Genomic DNA, 21,699 nt, shown 5'->3' with positions numbered 1-21,699 from the left:
CCCAACACGGGACACAGAAGGCTCTTCGTATACTTATTGATCTTGCTCTTTCCTGACCCGCACTTCCACAGCTCCCTAGCGCCCTCAGAAGAACATCCCGTCTCACCCGCCCTGCTTCCTGGGTGTAATCCCTCAGAACAGCCACGGGGTCTCCAGTGTACCCTCACAGCAGCCGCTGGACATGCTCTGTCCCTGCCCTCGGATTGGTGCCACCTTCCCGTCCCTTCATTTCCTCACGGGCATGGCTAGCAGATGCACTCAGCACATTACACATGCACGTCACCTGTCACCTGATCTTGCAATGGCCCTTGAGACCAGAGAGACCTGGCCCCATTTTCGGGACGAGGAAAAGGAAGTGCAGACCAGAGTTCCTCTTGCTCAGAGCATGAACAACTCCCAGGGTGGGCTGATCCAGGAGCTCATCATGGATGGTGCTATCTCCCATCCAAGGATGTAGCCCCGACAGGGCTTCCATGCCCTTGGCCGGCTTGTGCTGGATGGCCCTGCTGTTCTGCTGACCGCTCCTCCCCACACCCCCACACCCTGTCACATGCCTGCTCTGTGGGAACTCAGCCTCAACAACACTTTGATGGAAAAATTTATGAAGAATCAAATTATTGCTGCTGGGAGGGAATTAAAACCATTTTTCATTTCCCGCATCCCTGGGCCACGTCTGCGGGCGCCACCTTGGGAGCACCGCTCGAGTCCCATCCCTCTTTATGGCCCGCCATCACGGGCACAGATTACAGCTGCAATTCTCTGCTAATCGGTTCTGGAGCAGGGACAGCCGTGAACGCCAGGCTCCAGCCCTGCCTCCCTTCCCCGGGGCTGCCATCAGCACCGCCCACGACAAAATGCTGTGGTACGGTGGACAGGGATTCCTCCGGTTCTGGTTGCTGCCCTGGCACTGGCCAGAGCACTCAGCCTGGGAGCAACCCCCATGCCCACCTCTATTCTGTCTGGCAGACTCCTATTCAACCTGCAACACCCAACTCCAATGCCACCTGCTCTGGGAAGCCTTCTCTGATGATGCCGTAGTCTAGGGCACATGGCTTCCTCTAGCCTGCCTCTGAACTTCCTTACTGCCTCAGGTGGCTCTGCTGTAAAACAGGGGTGCCAGAAAACCATCCTGAGGATCTGATGACATTGAGCATGTGAGTCAGCAAAAAGTCGTAATGTAGGAGGTCTCCGAGAGGTCCCAGCTCTAGTGGGGATAGCTCACCGAAGAGTATAGCTCCTTCCATTCTCAGGGGAACTCTGTGTGCATTTGTGGTGTGTCTTTGCCAAGTCTGGGCATGGAACTGAAGGTCAGAATAGCCGCTGGGGACAAGCGGGAACCCTCTAGCCCCAGCTCGGCCTGTAACTTTGCAAAGAAGGCACAGGCAGAGTACTTTTGTTGAGGGTCCAACCTGTGCCACCGGCAGCCATAGGTAGGCAGAGGCTCTTAAGAGCTTGTCTGGCTATGCCTGCTGCTCTGCACCTGACTAAGGCGCTCAGTGAGGGCTGCAGGGGTCTGAACAGATAGGTATTGGCCAGGTCCAGGTCCCAGGCCAGAGTCAGCACATCCTGTAGGGCTCTAAGACACAGAGCTTCCTAGGCTGCAGAGAAGTAGCAAGCGGGGTGTGTGCTGTGCTGGGGGGTGACCTGCATTCAGAGACTGTGCCACCAAGCTGGCATTCCTACATTCAACAGCCACACTAATGCCTTGGCAGCAGGGGGTGCATTGCGACTTTCTCCAAGCTTATCAACACAATCTATTATTAATGCCCCTCCAAAGGCTCCAGCAGCCATTTCCAGGCAGCACAACCACTCGGGGCATCATCTGTTATCTAGATTGCAAGAGCCTGGGAAATAAAACAAACGGCGTGCACTTTATAAACGGAATGTGCCATCCGTTCGGTCTCCAAGCATCTCTCCACCCAATAAAACATCGGGGGGCACATATGAAATACTCACTCCCAATTATGGGGCCGGCTTTGTCTACCATGCAGGGATAGAGTGAGAGCTACTCTTGAATGCATGTGTGTATATAGGGGTTCCCTCATCTCTCCAAATCCCCGTCTCTCTCTCAGTCCCTTCGCCATGGGCACATGGCTGGAACCAGAAGCCACTGAGAGCCAAGGAGAAGCCGGCCAGCCACAGGCAGGACACTGCCATCACGGAAGCTTGGAAGCTTTGCAGGCAATTCCGCTCTCCTAGTCTCTCTCAGCTTGGTTTGTGGGTAATGGACTCAGCTGAAGCCTGCTACTCAGCATAGCAGGCAGGAGCTATCAGTTTAGATCTGCAAGCAGACAGGGCACACCTTGGCTCTACAACTTCAAGGTGCAAACCCAGAGCTTTGCATGTCCTAGACAAACACTCCTCACCCTAGCTCCATAGCTACCTTGCTATGTGATTTTGGGCAAGACATTTAACCTGAGAGTCCAGTTCCCCATCTATCACATAGGAACTCTTGGGCTGAGGGAGTAGCTCAGCTGATAGAGTGCTTGCCTAGCATGCAGGAAGCCCTGGATTCTATCTCCAGCACCACGGTAAACCAGGCATCGAGGTAAACACTTGGGATCCCAGCACTGGGGAGGTGGAGGCAGGCCAGTGAGATGGCTCATTGGGTAGGACTTGCTGAGTTCAGTTCCTCACACACACAGAGACCGTGGAAGGAAGGAGAGAACAGACCTCCGTGTGCAAGCTCTGTATGTCCTCCCATTATACACACAGCAATAAGAAGAAATGTAAAGCCCGGCGTTGGTGGCGCACGCCTTTAATCCCAGCACACAGGAGGCAGAGGCAGGTGGATCTCTGTGAGTTCAAGGCCAGCTGGTCTACAGAGTGAGTTCCAGGACAGCTTCCAAAACAATACGGAGAAATACTGTCTCGAAACCGCCTCCCCCCAAAAAGAAGAAATGTAAAAGTTCAAGGTCATCTCTGGTTACACAGAGTTCAGGGCCAGCCTGGGTTACATGGGATCCTGCCTCATGCTGCACCATGCTGGTTCAGGGGGCCCCCTGATTTCTGGGAGCAGGTTCCTTGCTGTGTGTGCCTAAGCCCCAGCATGCCTTGCTCTGGCCAGTTCCCCTCCCAGACTGCCTCAATGGGTCCTGCTCTCCTGACTCAAAGACAGGACAAGGACAGCTCTGAGCACCAAGCAGGCTTGGTGGCCATCCACCTGGACCATCTGCCTAGTCCTCACAGACCTGGAGGACAGGGGCAGAGGCTTGTCCAAGGTCACACATGCACTGTTCTGACCCTGTGAGCCCAGACAGCCTTGTATCTGGTTACTGAGCCTGTGCATCTGCCCCAAGGCTACGAGCTTCCTGGAGGCCCAATCTATTTCACACCCCATGATTCTTCCTCTCCAGGAAGGGCCTGGGTTCTTTACAAGCCAAACCCAGGGCTGGGAATGTAGCTCACCATGCTTGCTGAGCATGCAGGAAGCTGGGTTTGATCCCCAGTGCTGCATAAAACCAGACATGACACGCACGTGTAGTCCCAGCACTCAGGAGGCGGGTCACTTAGCTTAAAGTCACATGGAGTCCCAGCACTCAGGAGGCGGGTCACTTAGCTTAAAGTCATCCTTGACTATACAGTGACTTTGAGGCCAGCCTGGGAAACATGAGATCCGTTCTAAAAATAATAACAAAATAAATAAAAACCAAATTGAACATCACTCTGCATGCACACGTTCTCAGTGATCACTGTGTACAACATTCTCTGTGAGAACCCGTCTCCATCAGCAGTTGGGTTCTCAGTGATCACTGTGTACATTCTCTGTGAGAACCCGTTCTCAGTGATCACTGTGTACAACATTCTCTGTGAGAATCCGTCTCCATCAGCAGTTGGGTTGGGTTGTCTAAAGCCCAATTTATTAAACTCGTCAGAGGCTAATTTTAAAAAGTCTGAAAACACGCTAGGATTTGAATGTGGGTCACAAACCTGACAGACGAACTTCTCAGCCAATGACCCCTGTGGGATCATGGAGCACAGCTCTTTAGCTGCGTACAATACTGGCCTTTCTGAGTTGTCCCCAGCCCAGAGGTCTTCAGCCAGATCCCAGAGTCCAGGTGGCACATGCCGAGCTCAGAACCCTGGCTCTGTCGCTTTCAAGCCCTGGAACCTTATTTGAGTACATTCTCTCGTGCCTCAGTGTCTTCATGTGCTTAATGGGGACAGAGATAGATTCTGCTGACATGGGGTGTGGGGGCTCCTGGGACTGGACGGATAAATGGGGACTGTGATCGTTGATATTGCGTCTTCAAGATTCCCAGAGCTAGGGCTGGAGAGATAGCTTAGGGCTATAGTTCAGTGGTTAAGAGCACTGGCTGCTCTTCCAGAGGACCAGGGTTCAATTCCCAGCAACCACATGGCAGCTCACAACTGTCTGTAACTCCAGTTCCAGGGGACCTGACACTCATGGCAAAACACCAATGCACATAAAATAAAAAAATAAATTAAAAAAAGATTCCCAGCACTAGCTTATCATCCTTGTTGAGTGGACGCTCTCTTCCTCCTCCCCCTTACTGTAGGGCGTGCCCCACTGGTACACTTTACAGTCTGTGGGACCCTTCGTCAGGTTCTGGGGATAACTTCTGTTCCACACGTACGCTTGTGGCTCTCAGCGGGACCTTCAGCCCTCTAGACAAGCCCTCACTTGGCAGCAGTGGTGAGTCTTAGCCTCTCGGGCCTTGTAACCACCCCAGCGGGCACGGCCACTTCACAACTGATAAGGAAGTGAGGTTGAGGACACTCAGTCTTACTTCCTTGCTGCAGTTTGAAAATGTCTCACAAAGACTCATATGAGATTAGCCCGTGGCACTATTAGCAGGCAGTGTTTTTTTTTGGAAGGTAGGGACTGGGGAAAGATTAGGTTCCCTAGGGTCTGGCCTTGAAACTGAGGTCCTGGAAACCACCATGATGCTCCACCCTGCTGTAGGTCCAAAGCCACTAGGCCAAGTGACCATGGACCAAAGCCTCTAAAATCATGAGCCAAGCTAGATCTTTCTTTCTTAGAAAACGGTTGCCTCAGGGGTTTGTGACAGTGATAGAAAGCCGACACACTCCTTTGTCAAATCAAATCAGACTTCAGGCTGCTTCACAACACTGAGAGCACAGAATAATCTCAAGATCCCCAAGATCTAATCATGGCCATCCACGCCCCATCCTGGCCTGCCACCAGTCACCATGCTTTCCACTGCCCTCCACCCCCGAACACAGCGGTTCCCATCTGCTTCCAAGTCTGCCTTCTCTCACCCTTCCCTTCGCTTCTGGAATGTTCATCCTTCAAGGCCTGTTTCAGAGGTGCCCTTCTCTGTGGAGGCTTCCCTGGTGCATAGCCTCAGTCATCCTCTGTCCCCAATGTCCCTACTGCGCCAGGAACTGACGCTGGATCTAACTCATCCCCAGGTCTGACACTGAGATTATTATCGTTTGTTGAACGGATGAACGACCTTACGAAAAATGGAGTGGTAGCCAGGTTGGGTGAGGGAAAGAATTATGATTCTTTGAGGGGCTCTAAGAATACCACCAGGTAACAAGACACAGATTTGTTCTCTCTAGAACGCACAACCGAAGAGTCTATTGTCTGTCTTTCTTTGTCAAGGAAGGCTTCTGTGAGACTGTCACCCGATCACGATGGCTGAGGCAGATGCTTCCTAGCTAACCCCGGGAGCTCCTGGACACTACTGCTTGGTTCCTCTCCCCAACTGAGACCACGTGAATGGGCGCTACTGGCTTGGTGGCTGTTTGTGCCCACGGTGGTACCTTCCTTGCCACACTCTGGGAGCTGGCTCTGAGGACGCCTGGGCACAGAGCCAGACTGCCTGGTCCCACAGAGATGGCCACAGTGAGGCAGGTGATCTGCCAGGCTGTGCTCGCCACAGGAAGGTGGGATGGCCAAATGTGGGGGACAGTGGGGGGCTCTTCCAGGGAGGGGACATGACATGGGCATAGGAATTGGTTCTGGAGGGTGGCAGAAGAGGTTTTGAATCCCCCTCTGCTCTGCTACCTTCCTGATTTGGGGACAGGCCACCTCTGTCCTGACAGCCTGGCTCTCTGTTAGACATCGCGGAGGCTGGGTGCCCACCAAGCAGGCAGGTGTGGTAGCCTTCTCCAGGTCACACCCAAGTGTGACAGGTGTGGTTGCAGGACCTCAGGTTCCACTGCTGGGGCTCCAGACAGCAAGGGTTCCCTGTGGTACGGGGCTGTGGTACCCTATGATGTAGGTACAAGGGGCCTGTGCAGTAGGGGAGGGACTGCAGGAGCCAGCCCATCGCTGGGACTTATTGACATCTCCCCCACGTGTCTGTGCATCCTTATCATTCCGGGCTTAGCTGTTTTTTATTTGGAGACAAAAAGGGGCCTGTTGATGGGATCCAACTCAAACCAGCTGCAAACATCTGCTTTGATGCGGCAGGAGCCGCAGGCAGGCCCGGAGTGCGTGTCAATCAGGCAGCTGGAATGTGCTGCGTGGCTGGCCATGCTCACTGGCTGCCGGTGTGGTACCCCCTGGCCGGCCAGGGCTTGGCAGGGCCTTGCTGACCTGCCGCCTGCCCAGCCTACATGAGGGTTGCCCCAGGCCTCTCTTCCCCTTTGATCCACCTCTCAGACACAGTGGGGGAGGCCCCAGCCAGGGCTGGAGGTCACAAGCCATAGGCAGGCGGGGACCAGCCCAGCTTGGAGCCTTAGGTACTGTCCCCACAGCATCAGGCACACATTCAGGGATCTCACAGACACTGGCACCTTCTCCGTGCCAGGCACTAAACGAGGGTCGAGCCGGGAGCGGAAGAAATCGTCCACCCCAGGCCTCGAGTCCCATTCTCACAGCGCAGGGGACAATCCATAAGTTAGAATAGCGTGTGTCTATCTGAACAAACAGACCAGCACACGCACAGTGTACCAATGCAGACAGCAAAGTGACCCGGGAGCAAGGAGGTGTCCAGGGGGCTGTGGCTTCGGAGAGGGCAGTCAGAGGCAGCTGGGACATCTGCGGAAGGGGTTTCGGCTGTGGGGACAGCAGTGTAAAGACTTGAGGTCAGAGTGCACATGGGATGCCAGGAAGTGACACAGGGAGCTGTGGCAGGAGCAGGTAAATGAAGGGCACTGACCCAGGTGTGGGCAGAGCTGGGGAAGGGCTGGTCATGTGGCCTGGGAAGGCTCTGAGCTAATGGACTATCGCTTAAAAAGTCCTTTAAAACATTTATTATTTGTTTGTTTGCTTATTTAGTGTGTGTTGGGGGGCAACTGCCTGAGTTCTCTTCTTCTACCATGTGGGTTCTGGGAATTGAACTCAGATCATCATCAGTCTTGGTGGCAAGCACCTTAACCCACTAAGCCATCTGTCTGGCCCTCTGGGCTGGCATCTTGACTGGCAGCTGTGTAGCTATGCCGGATGCGGAGCAGATGTGGGCTTAGGGATATCAGCCCAGTGACCTTGGCAAGGTGAGGTCAGCATCCAGAAGTAGCCTCACACCCAGGAGCCTTCTGAAGGAGAGGATGCCAGAGGAAGGGTGGGTTTCACCCTCTCAACAAGTGGGGGTGGAGCATTAGAAAGGAAAAACCGAGGCCAGTGATGGAGGGGAGAATGGAGGCCTCAACTCTGGACAGGGTATGCCCAGGGGCAGCACCTGACATGTGACGTTCTGGAGAAGCTTAGACGGGAACACACACACACACACACACACACACACACACACACAGGCATGGACAGGAGCACAGACACACATGCTCACACCCATGCAGTCCTACAGAATGAGCTTTTACCATGTTCCATCGTCAGTGGAACTCATCATGGAGTAGGGTGGGACACTGCTCTGAAACCAGACAGGAGTCCTCTTGCCACCAGGGAGAGACAAAGCTCAGGACAGAGGCCAAGTGGATGATGAGTCCTCCCTCTCCCCATCTGAGCACCTCCCCATGAAGCCCTGTGGTCCAGCACAGAATGTTGGTACAGGCAGAAGGGCTACAAGAAAGCCAGCTAAGGCAGCCAAGTGTGTGAGGACACCAGGCTGAGGGCTCTGTTTGTGCTTGAAGAGTGTGGGTTCTAGTCTGGGCCCGCAGAAATAGTATAGCTTGGGTGGTAGAGGGTTTACCTGACATACAAGAAGGCTTGGGCTTGATCCCCAGCACCTTATCAAGCGGGCGTGGTGACACATCACTGCAGCCCCATCACTTGGGAAGCAGAGGCAGGTAAATCAATGGCTTGATGTTATCCCAAACCACACAGAGAGGGTTACTCTCACTGGTCACATTTTTGCTCCTACTGCGAGCCAAGCCCTGGACGGCTCCTTCCTTTCCTCCTGCTGCCCATCCCTGCCTTGGGAGCCAATCCAGGGCCCCCCTCCCCCGCCCTCCTGTTGCAGGACCCAAGAGCTCTCAGTACTGCTAACTATTCCACTCTAAATTTCAGAGTCTAAGATTTATTGAAGTGTTTCCTACAGACCAGATCCAAGCATCCTTTACACACAGGCTGTTCATCTGACTCCAGGCATGCCCAGTCTCATTACTACAGAGGAAAATGGTGTTAGAGGAGACATCAGGCTGCAGCTCTCCTGGCCCCTTTGCAGGGATTCCTGTTTTAGAAGCCCTCTGTGGCTTCCCTCTTGCCCACTTGGGGATAACTTTGCCTCGTACTGTCAGTTCAGAGTGGCCAGGTCCATGTCCTAGGCTGGAGGTGCCGAGGACATGAAACTCTGTGTGGTCAGCAGTCCAAGTGGAAGACGAGAAAGCCCGTACCATGAGATGTGGAGCCACCAGCTTTGTCTTGGGATCCTCCATGGCCAGAAAGTACTGGATTCAGAGCCATGTGCCCCGGAAGGGCTGTGGGACTATGGCGAAGCCTGAGCAGGTATATACTCAGCCAGGTAGAAGGCAGAGCTGGGGGTAGTGACTCTCATTTGTAATTGAAGATTGCCCCAAGTTCAAAGTCAATGTCTACATAGTGGGTTCCAGGCTAACCAGTACCACATAGAGAGTTCCTATTGCAAAATAATGATAATAATAATAATAATAATAATAATAATAATAATAATAATTTCAAAGGAGGAAAGACCAGATGGCTTATTGCACAGGACTGAGGACTTGAGTTTAATCCCTGGAACTCACAAAAAGGTGAAAGGAGAGAACCAACTACACGAAATTGCCCTCTGACCTTCATAGGTCACAGTGGTGGGCGTGTTCCTGTCTGCATGCTCAAGACCTGAAAATAAAGCATTTTTTTGTCCTGTACAGCGATGCATCATGCACCCATTCACAATCACATAATCAGCTAGGTATCATCCACTCTCCCATTCACTTATCCATCTCCCCAATTACACCCATCCCTTTATCCAGAATCCATCTAGTCCAGCAGTCTAGCCAGACAGTCATCCACTCACGTGCCCATATCTATCATTCATCCATCCACCTGTCTACCCATCCATGTGTTCATCCACCCATCCTCTATCCATCCATGCACCATTCATCCATCTAGCCACCCACCCGTGTATTCCTCTATTACCATCCCTCTACCTACCTAACCCATTTTCTTAAATCCACATCATTCTTCCATCTATACACACCTTTATCCAGTCATCCATTTCCCTGCACGCCTACCCATAGCCTCGGCCATCCACTTACCCACACACTGCCTGCCACTCCATCCCAACCTCTCACTGCAGTGTGAAATGTTAGCGTTTACCAAACACACACCTTGGCCAACTGCTGTGCCAGGTGACAGGGACTGAGTGGGGATGAGGCCACAGCCACAGGGCCATCCTGGTAGAAGGAACAGCAGCATTCAGGGGACCTGGTCTCTGCAGGGGGACTGGGACACAATTGTGGGCAGAGCACTAACCAAACTGGTATGGTGGTCCACCATCCTAACCCCAAAGATTTTGTCATCTTTGTATGCAAACTGTAGCAGGGTTTAATTAGGGTTCTGTCAACACTGATAAACTTCCTTTGAGCTAATGTGTTCTAGAAGAAACTCCACTAAGGCAATTTAATTTTTTGATCAATTTTCTTTCTAGTATAGTTAAATAATTTACAACTTTTTCCCCTTTCATTTTTTATTTACTAAAATTGTTTTTATTGAGATAAATGATGTTTCACAGATTTTTTTAAGTGCTGGCTCTGCTGTGGGGTTTGAGCCCACCCCGGGCCTTGCTGGTGGCCCGGGGCCACCATCACACCTGCTCAGCCTCCCTCCAGGGTTGCACTTCATGCTGAGCTGATTTCTTTATTTACCGAGGTAAATCTCCCCTAGGATCAGGAGGGTGTTTTTAAATCCTGCCAACTCAATCAGTGAAGTTTGTTTTCACAAATCTTACACGGGGCAGCCAATGAAAGCATGTCTACCCAGGGACCAAAACATGGGGTCAAGACAGACTTCAAGGTGTCCTATATGGACTGCAGGTGTCCCCAGAACCTATGTGCTCCTTCTTGTCCTTCAGGAATTCTGACAGCACCTTCTTCTCTTGATCCCTGTGACTTGTTTCTCAGAGTCTGGCCTCTTATTGAACACGGCTGAGTTTCTCCAAAAACCTGAAGACCTGGTTGAGTTTTCATTTCTCTGCAGGCCGGACAGGTCACTTCCCAGTTACCCTCTGCCCCATACTCCCCTTGATATAGCTATAAGTGGATAGCACAGGCTTTCTTAGCCCAGACACTCCAGCTGCCATGAGATCTGGCTCAAGCCTCTCCTCCTCCATGCATTTTTGTGTGCACACATTTCTCTGATCCTGCTCTGGTTTGAACCACATTGTGAAGCATGTATATAAGGTCCTACCAAATGCTATGCTGCCTAGCCCGTGTGTGTGTGTGTGTGTGTGTGTGTGTGTGTGTGTGTGTGTGTGTGTGTGTGTGCTTTTAGGAGACAGAGGCAGGTGGATCCCTGAGTTTTAGGCCAGCCTGGGCTACACAGAGAAACCTTGTCTTAAAAAATCTCAAACCAACCAACCAACCAACCAAACAAACAAAAAACCGCACCCAAACAAAACAATAACAACAAAACAACAAACAAAAAGATCCCGGGATAATCTCTGGAAGTATCAGATCCCTTCCTCAATGCAGAGCTTGATTCTGCCCTATCCTGCCTGACAGAGCGGAACCATACTTTTCCTGGGGTTGGGGTGGTGGTTGGGGAGAACCGGAAAGAGAGAGGTGCCAGAGGTATGGGAACCTGAGAGTTGCCCTTGGGATGACTTTTGGGGGGAACATAGTTATAGCTGGTGAGTAGAACAAGTCCCTAAGATGAGCCACGGGATTCTGAGGGGTGGATGAAGGAAGAGACGGGCTGAAAGTGACTCTACAAGCGAGGGTTGGACCTCTCCAAAGCCGGTGGGCTTTCTCCTGCAGGCTGGGGGTGGCCGTGGCAGGTTAAGCCTGATGCCCCTGCGGGGCAGGGTATACAAGGCCACTCAAGCAAGGCCACTCCTGGGGACCCCCCCCTACTGCTGGCCCGTTTAGTGGGTAACTGATCGCCCCTCGCCCCGCCCCAGCCGCCCGCTGCCCGCGTGAGCCGCTTAATCACCGCCCGCCCGGCTGCATTAGCATAGTAATGGCCTTTAAATTGAGCCTCTTTGTTTTTTAATTAAGCTCCCAGCAGGTACAGAGAAGAGCGATTATTGAGGAAGCTGCCAGCGCTAATCGCCCGCAGTCATTTGACAATTAAAAAGCGCCTAGCTTTAACCCTTTCCCTGCGCCCGCAGCAGTCCCCCCAGCGTTTAGCACCGGTTGTGTGTGCGCACGCTGTTTACTGGGGACCGGGGATCCCTCCCCTAGCAACTCAGAGAGGTCCTTGCCAACACCCCCATTTTGATGAGGGGCAAACTGAGGCACGGAGCTGGGAGATAACTTGCTCAAGGCACACAGTTCGGGCGTGGGAGACAAGAGTTTGGCAGACAGGTTGCTATGGAGACCCAGTGCCCAGCCTTGGCGCCTTGCAGCGCCCTCTGCTAAGAACACCTTCCCTCTTACAGAGTCTGGCGAATTTTTCTCACCCTCCAATGCCTGTGGGATGGAATTCCCAGGCCTCCTCTGCTCTCCCTCACTCTGTAGTGTGTGCGGGCCGAGGTTGGGGCTCCCGCACACCTGAGAACAGCAGAGTAAAAAGGCAGGAGTGGACTCAGCTATATAGGCGGGACCAAGAGGTGGGACAGGCAAACCCAGGTCCAGCCCCTCCAGGGAAAGGCAGCGGAGGACGCCGCCCCTCCCCCTGAAGTTCGGAGGGGAGATTCTGGGGAAGGCTGCAGTGTGTACAAAGATCCAGAGGCATCACCAGCATGACCTAGAAAGAAAAGCTGAAGGGGAGGGGACAAATGGAACCAGAGGAGCCCGGCAGAGCCGGAGCAGCCAAGGGGCGGGTCTCGCAGACTTCACAAACAATTGCACTTATGTGTGAATGGGTAATGCCTCCCATGATTTACTACTGAAACGTCCAAAGGGCTGCTGCCTCCACGGTATCCCTGTCTTCAGGTACCCTTTCCAGAGGCCACCTGTGTCTTGGCTGGAGTCTCCTTCCTGAGAATGAAATAGGTGTGTGAACCCATGCACGCCGCCCCCACCCCACCCCAAGCTTAGCCTTTGGTCTCTCTGTCTCTGTCTCTGTCTCTCTCTCTGTCTCTCTCTCTCTCTCTCACACACACACACACACACACACACACAACCACTCTTCCCTAGGGCACCTGACTTGCAGCTGCCAGGTCCTTCACTGTAGGCTCCCACTCGGATTTACTTAACCCACACCCCGCAGAGGCCTTGCGGGCCATTTAAAGGATTTTGTCTTACTCTCAAGAACCGTAGGAAGCCATTGAAGGGGTTTAAATGGGGAGTGGCTTGAGTGATTTGCATTTTCAAAAGATCACTTTGGCTCCTAGCTGGAGCCCTCCAAGAATTGCTGTTGGGGTCCAGCAGGCAGCTGAGCAGCTTCTGGCTGGGGCTGAGAGATGTCGGCTTGGAAGAGAATGACGGAGGGTGGGGAAAGCACTGGACCTGGGGCTGGACGGAGGGTGCCCCGCCCCTGACAACCCTGAGACGGGACCCAGGGTGGTGGAAGCAAGCTCTCTAATACTGCATTCCTGTCATCTCAGGGCAGGATCCTCCCAGACATCCCAAAGGAGGGGGTGGGTGAGCCTAGTCCCGCACAGTGTTCCAAGCTCCGGCCCTGTCTGGCTCAATGTCTCAGGGGCTCTGGCTCGCACTCTCTCTCTCTCTTCTACTCCAGGTTGAGCTGAGGGAGCCTGGCAGTGGCTGTGTCTGTCATAGAGAACTACCCCCGGGTGTGTGAGGCTAGAGGGGAATTTGCATAGAAAGAGGAGCACTTGGCCCTGTTCACTATTTTTTGTCTGTCCCGGGCTTGGGAGTGGACTGGGACAGGCTGTCAGCACCCTGGAGCCCCCTCACGCTGTCTGTGACTCACGGCTGGGAGGGGGTTGCTTGAGAGGAGCTGGGGTGGGGGCAGTCAGGGCCACCCACCGGCTGCCTTGTCCCCTAGACAGAGGCAGGAAACGAGGAGCCCTTGCAGGCAGCTAGGGGTTAACAGCCAGCCCACCCCCATCTATCAGCTAACATCTCCCACACAGACAGACAGACACGGCAGCTGTCCAAACAGGCCTGTGTACCTGGCCACAGCCTCGGTGGGGACAGGGCAGCGCTGTTTACTTAGCTCCTGCCCCCTCCACACGCGTGCGTGCGCGCGCAGGCGCGCGCGCGCACACACACACACACACACACACACGCATGCACGCACGCACACTTCCACACAGTCTCCCTTGGGTTTGTGCCTGAGGTTCAACAGTTCACAATGCTAACAGTCCTTGCTCTGAACTGAGGGTCTTCGGCGACTGCGTGCTAGGGCTGATAGGTCCAGCCCAGCCATTGTCACTCACTGCGACCAGAGAAGCAGCATTAAACCCCTGGAACGTGGGAACGGGGGTGGGGGTGAGAAGGGGACCATCTCAGACACCCTGTGGGCTTGCCAGGCCCCCTTCTCTCTCCCTCGAGGCTCTCTGACCCTATTGGGGTTCCAATTCAATGGCACCTGCTGCCATTCACTCCCCTTGAGTGGCCCAGGGTGGTCCCCCCTCCCCTCACACCTGCTGGTCTCTAGTGTGCTTCATACAGGGTTCCCGGGTCTGACTCTCCTCAGTGAAGAGCTGCCTCCCACCTCTCCACCGGTCCCCAGGTCTGGTGTACCAGGTGCCCATGCTATCGGCACGCCCTCCTCCCCTCTGCGGATGGCTCCTTGTGCACTCTGCAAGTTCCCTCAATGCTCTCCCCCTGGGGAAGACTCCGGTAAACCTGGGCTCTACACCTGCTCAGCTCAGCATGGACGCCTACCCAGAGCCTGGGTATCTCCCTCCCCCAACTGCAGAAGGCTTCTCTCTGCTTTATAGAGAGAAAACCAAGGCTCAGAGAGGCACTGCCCCTGTGCCAAGTCCCACACTACAGCACAGGTCCCACATAAGCAGCAAGACAGGACCGGAGAGTGGTTCAGTGGCTAAGGATACTTGCTGGCCTTGCAGAGGACTAGAATTTGGTTCCTGACATCCATGTTAGGCGGCTCACAATCACCTAGAATTCCAGCTTCGGACTATCTAACGCCCTCTTTTGGCATTCATAGTCACACACAGGCACGTGCACACACATGCACGCGCAACACACACATACACACACTCACGAGGAGGAGGAGGAGTGTCAGTAGCAAGGTAGGAGCAATCTTGGGGGAAGGACAAAGCGTCATGACTCATGTACCAAGTCCTAGCACCGTGTAGCGTAGGCCAGCAGTGAGAGAGCCCAGTCTGACCACGGTGTCTTGGGTCTGTGAGCCAAAGTGCTCAGGGAGGGATGCCCCCACTTATCAGTACTCTCATGAGCTCGGGCTCAGGCTCCCCCAGCAGGGACATATGCAGCCCTAAGAAGTGTATCCTCTCCCCGAGGCCAGGCTCTAGAAGGCTCCTCAGTGCCCCGACCCAGTGTGACATCTTTACAGCACATGCTGGGCCTGTGAAGGCCTGGGTGGGGTGAGGGGGAGGCAGGACACCTCTCAAGTAACGGATTGTAAATTCCTGGGCCCCTGGCTTTCCATCCCTAACAACCTCCTCCCATGGCCACAGCGCCTGTCCCTTCGTAGCCAATTTAAATGAGGGGTCCCAGACCTTGGGCGTAAAGCATTCCAGACTCCAGAGAGGGGGTGACTATTGTTTCTTTGGGAAAAAAATAAAATAAAATAAAATAAACCGGATCTCTGCAGCATCTAATCACTCTCATATGTGCTGTGGGGGTTCCCAGCATGGACAGCCCTTCACAGTGTGAGAGCCCCTGGGGCACAAACCTGCCTTCCTTGCAACAGCCTGTGGGGGAGGTTGCTATGGGTTGAGGAGACAGAGGAAGAGGGCAGAGCCACGGGTCCACTGTCCAATCTAATCTTCTCCAGAACCTCACAATGACTGAATGTCCCATTTCACAGAGGGGACAACTGAGTCTCTCATTCAAGGTCAACAGCCAGTACCTGGCCCTGCCAGGGCTCCTGGGAACTGCCCTGCACTGAGTGACCTCCCTCTGTGAGAGCCATGCTCTGCCCTCGTTAGGGGTCTGGTCCCACCAGTCCTGCCCCAGGCAGGCCAGTCAGCCACAGCTGGGGCCTGGAAGCATCAAAGCTGGTTTTTAATAAGGAGGATGAATCTTCTTGGGAGCCTCCATCCAGGAGAGGGGGGTGGCCGGGCGGCCGACCTTAGTTCTCCTGCCCTTCTGAAGGCAGGGAGGGGAGGCCTGGCCCAGTGGCCTGTCACTGGCCGTGTGGGCCTGGGCGGTGGGGGGTGGCTGCCCTGGGCCTGGAGGGAGCTGGCTCTTCTACCACAGTAAGCTCACAGGATATTACACAGCCTTTGTGTGCCTGGTGCCCCAGCTGCTGGTTATTGAAAAATTCCACCGCTCGGCACAGGGCAGGCCTGCTGACCCCTCATCCCAGGACGCGCCTATCTTTCAAAAGATACAGGATTAGAGCAGCAGGCCCGACCCTCAGCAAAGCCCGTCTGGGGTGTCTGTGTTTTCGTGGCCTCACGGGATACTGGTTGGAGTGGGTTCTTGGCGCAGGATTTAATTAGTTGGAATCAGTCTGCGATTACTGTGGCGACTATTTACCCAGGCACTCAGCAGTCTGAGCCCTACTCAGAACAAAGATGGGCCCCTCAGCCCTGGGCCGGCCCGGCCAGGGGCCCCAGCTGAGCTTGGGCCCAGCTGCTGGGCGGGCAGGGAGAGCTGTAGGCCCCACCAGGCCTTCTGCTGGTGTAGCTCATTTAGTTGATATTCGTGGGTTTTCGCAACGCAAAGCATCTACATGGGGCTTTTAAGAAATTAAAGCATCTCAAGAAATTTATGACCAACTTCCTAGTGGCCCCTCCCCCAGCTCATGGCTCTATGGCACGGTCAGGCAGAGCTAGTTTGCTGGGGTAGGATCAAATTCCTGCAGGAGGATGGTAGGGGGACCATGCCCAGAGGCTGGCCTGGTCCCCCCTCTGCTTCCTCAGGTGTTCCATGAATGTGTGCATGCACTCGTGCGTGCGTGCGTGTGTGTGTGTGTGTGTGTGTGCGTGTGTGCAACCATACATGTGTGGCACCTACTTTGCTTAGGGAGGTGAGCCGATGCCCTGGACGGCTGATTTCTCTTGCTTGCACCCTTCCCACACCATGGGGGCGTTCCTAAGGCCTACCCTGCTGCTGGGGAACGCCAGTACTGTGTACGTAAATGTAGTCTGTATGCCGCCTCCTGCACACACCTGCCTGCCCATGCCCATGCCCATAACTACCTGTCTACAGGTGTTCTGCGTGTGGTACAAGGCTGACGTTTAGCCGCCTCCACATCTACACACGTCTGCAAATCTGAGTGTGCCCCCCCACCCTGCGCACACGTGCTGTGCACATGGACCCACACACCCTGACACAGACCGCTGAACCAAGAGCTGCACATGTGTTCAGCCAGTGACAGGCGCAGCTCCAGGCATGTTCACACGTTCATACACAGTGTCTGTACACACATGTATACGTGTATGTCAGCTGCCCGGACACATGGGAGGCTGCAGGGGCAGTTCTGGCTGCAGGGGCAGGTGTGGCTTAGAGATGCTCTGACTTTTGTTGGTTGCTCATTTATCTGTTGGCGGGGTCTCACCATGGAGCCCTGGACGAATGGGAACTCCCTCTGTCTGCAGAGTGCTGGGATTACACGTGAGTCACCACGGCATGCTAAGGTAGTTCTAGTATGGGTTAGGACCTGTCAGGAAGGCTGCCAGATCAGACTACGAGGCAGATCTAGGGGCCTGGCCCTTCATTCAGGCAGGCCTTGTCGCAGGCTGTTACCAATCTCTGTCCAGCCTGTCCTCAGCCTCCTCTGAAGGTGTCTTAGTTCTCACCTTTTCCCCACTATAGCCATGGCCACTGAGGCCTCCGTCCTGCCGTGGCTTGGGGCACTTCAGGGTCACCTGCAGGTCAGGGACAGAGAAGCAAGATGCTGGATGCAGATGGACTTTAAGCAGAATGGTCTCCCTTTCTGCCCTGCTGTAGAAATCAGTAGCCCTGGCCCTGCCCCAGAGCCACATGACCCAACATTCCCAGAGTCACTCGTACATGAAGCCTCTAGAATACCATCTATTTGCACTAACAGACACATGCAGATACATACAGAGGGACACAAAAAACCCTGGTAGTAGACACATGGGAACAGTAGATAAACAAGGACATGGTAGACACTGGCCTACGTAGGAGCCTCTGTAGGTGCAGATACATGCATGTGTGCTATGTGAACACACACACACTCTCACACACATTCTCTCTCTCACACACACACAAACACACACACACACACACACACACACACACAGACTTGAAAGAAACTGTTCTCAAGAGAACCATTCTTGGATCTTCCAGTGCTGACCTGGACACAGCTGTGGCTGGTTACTGTTGAGCCTTGGGGGGGCGAGCTACCCGTATCCAAGGCTGGCTGGTGACCAGGCAGGACCCCTGACTTCTGTTGCTCCCTACCCTCAGCTCTTCCTTCATCTCCCTCTGCTCTGAGACTGCTGGTCCTCCTTCAGGCCTCTTCACCTCTGCTCCCCCCACAGATTCCATGGGGGCCCTCGGCTGATGCCCGGCTCTGCTCCCTGGGCTGGGTTTCTTCTCATTCCCCGCACTTTCACTGGGCTGGCTTCCCGGCATGCCTTACACCTGCCCAGGTCACAAGTCACACTTCTCCTGGCCTCATTCCACCTCTCTGCTTCATGCCCAGGGACAGCCATACCCAGAGCTGAACCCCACTGTAGTCAGTAAGTCTATTTCTTAATGACCCACGAGGTTGATGGACCCCTTATTTACGAATGGTTTTGCAAAGGAGGGCTGTGCAGGGCATTTTCTCAGAACTGGGCAAGGGAGGCTGCTCCCTAATCATATTCTTATCACCATCCTGGCTGAGCACCACGGGGGGGGGGGGTATAAAAGTGGGGACAGCAGGATGAGGTGATCGCCTCTCTTCGCTCTGGAAGGTCTGCTTCTGTCCTGCTTCTAGTTAGTTTTGTGGCCTGGGATCCTGGCGTTCATCTAGGGCCCCAGTTTCCCCTGTTTCTGGGAGTTTTGAACCTGCTTAGATGGCAAAGTCACAATGAGACCATGGGTGATAAATGCTCAACACAGACCTGGAGGGTGACCCCAGCGTCCCCTTCACTGCGCGTCAGTTGCTTCCCAGAGGTCCCTCCCTGCAGACCTCAGAGACCTCCACTGGTCTCTGTCCCAAGCCATGGACATTATAGTACTTCCTGGTGTCTCTCCCTCCCCTAATCTGGGAGCTCTCAGCTCCCTTACCTGCCCACCTCTAAGCTCCCAGACACCATGTTAACAAAACTGTCCAAGCCCATGGACACCATGTCCCTACCTGCACTTCCTTGGCCAAGAACCCAGCTTCAGCCCCTCCCTCTTCTTGCCACACACTACCACCCAAATGAAAGCAGGCCTCACTCTCCCAGGGGCCTCCCTGAGGGGCTGCTCAGAGGCAACTGGCCAGGGTTCAGTAGGCAGCTGCTGTGGGATAGGAGGAGGACAAGGGGCTGGACACAAGGTTCTCACCATCTCCTTCTCAGCCATGGGCCACCCTCAGCTGGCTAACTTTCTTTCCTTATAAACGTCACACACACACACACACACACACACACGCAGAGAGAGAGAGAGACAGAGAGACAGAGAGACAGAGAGACAGAGAGAGAGAGAAGATGCACACCATGTGGTGGTCAGATGACAACTTTATGGAGTCGGTTCTCTCCTTTTACCTCTGTGTTGGGTTCTGGGGATTGAACTCAAGTCTTCAGGCTTGCATGGCAAGTGCCTTTACCTTCTGGGCCATTTCACTAGCCCCATGTAAGGTCCCTGGTCTCTGCCCTCTGAGGTGTTGGGACCACAGTTCACTTGTCCTTAAATGCTAAGAGCCTTGATCAGGGCTGGGTCCTCTTGAAGCTTCAGCTGTCACTTGATACCCAAAGCTCCCAAAGCACTGCCTTCCTGTCTACAGCACTGGCTGATCCTTCAGCCAGCTCCATAGCCTCATGTGACGACAGTAACACCTTCTCACACGGGGTAGAACCCAGTGTCTGGCTCAGACAGGAGCAGAGGCTCCTGAATGGTGTCCTGCAGCTGCTCTGTGGGTGCCCCCGGGGCAGCCAAGCCCAGGGCTCACACTTCAGCCCCTGTCGGTTAGCATATGTGCACAATGGCAGATGCCCCAGGATGCCTGCTGATGTGGCGTGAGTGACAGTCACGCCTTAAGCGTGGCAATGGTTAATAAATCAAGGCCTACCCAGTCCCTGGGTAGTTGTGCCTACCAACACAGGTTAATCTGTGTACATTGACATGGGCAACGGTCCTCAGCATTTTACTGAGCAGGACAGGCAGGGGTTAGCAAAAGTACAGGTCCCCTGAAATGGAGAGCCGACTGGGTACACTCAGCACGCTCACAGCACGCTCCTAAGAAACATGTTTGTGGAGCTTGTAAGTGTAAGGGGCCAGAGTTCAGGTCCCCAGAACCCATGCAAAGGTGATGACCATCTTTAATCTCAACACTCCGGAGGCAGAGGCAGGGGACCCTGGGGCAAGCTGGCTCAGTGTGTCCTAGTTTCTGTGAGAGACTGTCTCCGTAAATTAGAGAGTGATTGAGAAAAACGTCTGATGACAACCTCTAGCCTCCACTTGGATGCACGCACAGGCATGCGCACCTGTACTATGTTTCCCACAGACACGTGAGCACATCCAAGCCACATATGAAAGAAGGAAGGAAGGAGGGATCTGGCAGTGGGAGGATGGGGAGGCTTTCAATCTTGGTCATTTGACTTCCAGGGGAGTGATGGGACAAAGGGGGGGGATAGCCCCATTCTGTTTAAGTTCTGTTTTGCAGCAATGGTTTTTATATTGGAAAAACAAAGGGATATAAGAAATAATTTTTTAAAGGGGGGCATAAAGAAGAGAGAACATGACCATCTCTGCCTGAACTCAGATTTTATGGAGGTTCCTGGAAACCCACCTGCCCATTGGCCTCCTTGACCTTAGCCCTCTCTACCACCTGCAATTCTCGGGGAGTGAAGACCCAGTTGTAGGCTCGGGAGATGACTCTGTGGGCACAGAGCTTGCCATGCAAGCATAGGAGCCTAAGTTGGGCACCGTGGCGGTGGTGGCGCACGCCTTTAATCGCAGCACCCTGGAGGCAGAGGCAGGTGGATCTCTGTGAGTTTGAGGCCGGTCTGGTCTACAGATCGAGTTTCAGGATAGCCAGGGCTGTTACACAGAAAAACCATCTTGAAAAAAATTCAAAACCTAAAGCAACAAAACAAAACACAAAAACAAAAAAGAGCCTAAGTTAGGATCCCCTTCACCAGTGCAAACACTGGTGGCTGTGCACCTGTCATGATAGACACATAGGTCAGAGGACAATTTACAGTCATTTCTCTCCATTCACCTTCCCGTGGGGTTGTGGGGAGGAGCAAGCTCAGGTTTTGGGGCTGGGGAGGCAGAGATGGGGGTCGCTGGGGCTCACTGTCCGTGCAGCCAACTCTGCTAGTTCCTAGTTCCAGTAGAGACCCTGCCTCAAAATGTTATCGGGAGAATGTTATAGGAGGATACCTAAGGTTGGCTTCTGGCCTCCACACCCATTTACATACATACGCACATGGATCTGCACACACACACACACACACACACACACACACACACACACACAGAAGAAAATCATAGCTGACCAACATGGTACAGAATCTCGACTTCCTAGCACAGCCTCCCGAGCTAGCCTGAGCTTGCCTTCCTGTGTGTGTGGGCATGGGTCTCTGCCATCCCTGTCGCTACTGTTTATAGTTCTCTCTGGCCTCTGCTCTCGCTGTGTGGCTCTAGCTGTCACGGTTCCCTTACCACCCCTGCATTTCATTCTCAGTGCCTCCCCCTCCCCGCTGCTCACTGTCCCCCGAGCCTTGGATGCTTTCCGTCCATCAGGGCTAGATTCTGGAAGTGCTTCCTCCAGGAAGGCTGCTAGGCTCCTGCTGGGCCTCTAGGACAGGAGCTCTGCTCCTGGCAGATCTGGGTTCGAGGCCAGTATTTCCAGGGTGTGAGACAGGATAGAGATCTCAGGCAGCCAGCAGGGCTTCTGAGGACGGCCAAGGCAAGCACGTGTCCTAGGTGACCTGTTGGCGGTAGGCAGCCAGGACAGCAGGG

The 21,699-nt window shown here is 53.9% G+C and overlaps 1 protein-coding gene across 2 annotated transcripts in view; it reads right to left on the bottom strand.

Moving 5' to 3' along the window:
* The window catches only part of Lmx1b (LIM homeobox transcription factor 1 beta), a 78,569-nt gene that overhangs the window by 8,358 nt on the left and 48,512 nt on the right, over positions 1 to 21,699 (bottom strand). The window lies entirely within an intron of this gene.

Source organism: Mesocricetus auratus, unplaced genomic scaffold, assembly GCF_017639785.1.
Source record: "Mesocricetus auratus isolate SY011 unplaced genomic scaffold, BCM_Maur_2.0 Super-Scaffold_100047, whole genome shotgun sequence".
Lineage (NCBI taxonomy): Eukaryota > Metazoa > Chordata > Mammalia > Rodentia > Cricetidae > Mesocricetus > Mesocricetus auratus.
This window is presented reverse-complemented; position numbering and strand designations above follow the sequence as displayed.